Source organism: Rhinopithecus bieti, unplaced genomic scaffold (genome assembly GCF_001698545.2).
Source record: "Rhinopithecus bieti isolate Rb0 unplaced genomic scaffold, ASM169854v2 scaffold_21542, whole genome shotgun sequence".
NCBI lineage: Eukaryota > Metazoa > Chordata > Mammalia > Primates > Cercopithecidae > Rhinopithecus > Rhinopithecus bieti.
In genome coordinates, this window is record NW_016810483.1 from 1,796,002 (window position 1) to 1,798,907 (window position 2,906).

The 2,906-nt window shown below is 57.1% G+C and overlaps 1 protein-coding gene across 6 annotated transcripts in view; it reads left to right on the plus strand.

Moving 5' to 3' along the window:
• The first annotated feature begins 414 nt into the window (after nt 1-414).
• The window catches only part of FOXP1 (forkhead box P1), a 639,921-nt gene continuing 637,429 nt past the window's right edge, over nt 415-2,906 (plus strand). For 2 of the 6 annotated variants that reach the window (XM_017892168.1, XM_017892169.1), the window contains exon 1: nt 425-1,622. The gene's annotated coding sequence lies outside the window, so the exon portion shown is untranslated. Of the gene's footprint in view, nt 1,773-2,906 lie in introns of all 6 variants that reach the window. The other 4 variants (XM_017892163.1, XM_017892165.1, XM_017892176.1 and 1 more) reach the window with 3 other exon arrangements.

The window sequence follows — 2,906 nt, forward strand, 5'->3', positions numbered from 1 at the left end:
CGATCGCCTTGGGGAGAGAAATCAATAAGCCCAGGCCGCCTGGCGCAACTTTAGATGCCCGGCGCTGGCGTCCGGTGGCCGCCTGGGCGCTGGGCCGGTGCGGGGTCCCGGGTCCTGGCCGCGGCGGGAGGGGGCGCGCGCCGGGCGCCTCCTAGGCCCAAAGTTTAGACTTGGATCAAACTTTTCCCCTTCCTTCTCCGCGGGTGTGTGCCCCCTTGGTGCCCTTGAGCTGCCCCGCGGGCCTCAGCAGACTGACTGTAGCGCCTGGCCCTGGGCCCCGCACTGGGGAACTTCCCCGCTGCCACGCGCGCGTTACCCCGAGAGTCAGCGGCGAGGAAGCTCTCCCGCCACCCCCTCGGAGCCCGGAAAATTCAAACACGCACCTGCGCACCCCCAGCCAGACACGCACCCCTACGCGCGCTCGGTCCCCGCTTTCCCGAGAGGAGTCCGCAACAGCAGTGGCCAGATCCACGGGCGGGTGCGGGAGCCGGATGCGCTGCGAGGAGTCGCCGCGCCCAGATCCCTCTCCCTCCATCACACACATTTTCTGATTTTACCCCCCTCTGAAGCTTGGGGAACGGGGAGATTTCCCAAGCTCCGATTTGTCCTGCGACGCGCGCGTGTCGCCTCGTCCCTCCGGCCCTGTCCTGGCGGCCGATGGCTCTCCGTCCCTGGCTTGCGCACAGCCTTCCTCCCGAGCTCCCTGCGCTCTATTCCTGTCCCGCCGAGACGACTCCCTGGAGCCAGCGAGCCGAGGCGGCGTGCGCTTCGAGTGGGGACCACGGCGGTGGCGGCGGCGCCGGGAGCCGAGGAGTTTGCCAGTTGCCGCGGGGTCGCGGTCATTTGCTGCCTCCGCCTCCCCTCGCCCCCGCCTCCCTCCTCCCTCCTTTTCAGACAACGTCGCGCTCGGAAACTTAGATTCCTTCTCCTTTTTGGCCCTCGTCGAGCCCCCCTCCCCACCTGTTGTGAGCTCCGCCTTGGTCCCGGGAGACTGGCAGTGACACACACGGGCGCTGGGGAGCTCAGCGCCCAGAAACAAAGTCGCATGGCCCCCTCCCAAGTGTTTGCTTCGAAATCGCTGCCTGCAGCCCCCCCATTCCCGCGCAGCTCCCGCCCCCTGTGAGAATAGGACTAAATAAACAGTTGTAACTCCAAACCTTGCGCCCGCGATCGTATCCCCATCCCACCCCTTCCCCTATTCCTCCCCCCTCCTTTTTGTTGTTGCAACTTTGTGAGATCCTGGGGAAGGTGCTGAGACTTTGGCTGGGGCCGATTTCCCGGTCTCGGGATCCTTGCAGGGATTCCCTGAGCCGCATCCTCTCTTCCCTCCACGCGCACTCGCGGGTCATCGGAGCCCGCTGCCCTCTCTGTCCTGGCCCCTCGGCCTACTCACCCGTCCCGTCCCCTTCAGTTCCCCTCAGCCTGCACGGGGAAGATTTGCTGAGGGTCGCCCCGGTTTCTTGTCGACCGCAGAACCCGAAAGTTTGCAAGAGGAAGAGAGCGCGCGGCGAGCGAGCGAGCGGGCCGGGGGCAGCGGCTACGGCGCCGGGGACCATGGTGCTGCCGGCGCCTCCTCCGCGGGCGTGAAGGCGGCGCTCCTACTCCCTCCCCGGACTGCGCGGGTAAGTCGAGGCGGCCGCGGGCGCGGGGGCCAGGGACACCGGAGAGCCCCGGGCGGCACTAGGGGTTCTCCGTCCCCAAAGAGCCAGCCGGGGCGGCGCGAGCCTAGCGATAAGGCACCGGGAGCGAGGAACGTGCCCATCCTCAGGCCGGTAGGTGCTTCGAAATACCGGACTTCTCCCCCCTCCCCGACCCTTTTTCCCTCTTTCTTTCCTAAATCCGAAAATCTGGAGATCAAAGTTTAGCGTGGAGTGTAAAGTGCTCCGATAAAATATGGTGACATCCTCGCCCCCCTTCTCACCCCACTCCCCTCCTATAACTATTAATTATTTCCAAGTCATTGTGTCCAAATACCCTTGCTGGGCTGATTACAAAGTGTATTGATTTAGTCTGGGCTCATCCTATGCTTTCGTCTTAATTCATTTTCTTTTTGCTCTACCAGAAGACCCAAAATGAAACTTATTTCTTCCTCTTCCCTACCTCCCTACCCCACAAGCCCTCATCTGTGAGGCCTGGGCAGAATAATGAAATTAATATAAACATTTCATTTGGTTGCATTTGACCTTCTCCAGTCCACTTCTGAGGGGCTGGAATTGCGCTCATGTCTGCTCACAGGTATTTTCCAAGTTAGCATTTTCTTTTTTGTCACTGCTCTTTAAACAGGAATGCCGGAGGAGCATTCTGGATTCCCTTTGAAAGGCGTCTGTACATTCAAACCGTCTACACTTCACCATTGGTTGTGCGTAGACTTAAGGGTTTAGGACTTGGACAATAGCTGAGTTGAGAAGACCTCAAGGATATTTAAAGGAATTTTTCTGCTACTGAAAATATATTGAAGAATCGCTGCAATATTTTTCCATTCCATCCCCTTTCCCCCATCCCCGTTTTCCACAGCAAGAATCAATTTGGAGGGAGATGTGTAAACTAGAATTTTAAAAGAAATAGTAAGACTTCAGGTGTTTTCTACCCAGGGAGAGCCTACATATTTGAGAAAGAGAAGTTCCTGCTATTTTCTGTTCCAGAGAGAAATGTATCAAATCTTTTTTAGAATTCCACTGGAGTTTTGATTCTCAAAGTGGAAATTCCCATCCCTTTGGGTCCAGGAAAAGAAAACTCGGCTCACAGTTTCAGAAATTTGGAATGTTTTTTTCTCCCCCCTCTCTGTCTTTCTATTTGAAACGTCTCACAATTAAAGAGCAAGAAAAATATGAAAAAGGAACTCAACTAGTTACCATTCAAAAGGTGCCAGCTAAAATCTCACTGCAAAGGGAAAAAAAAAAGGTTTA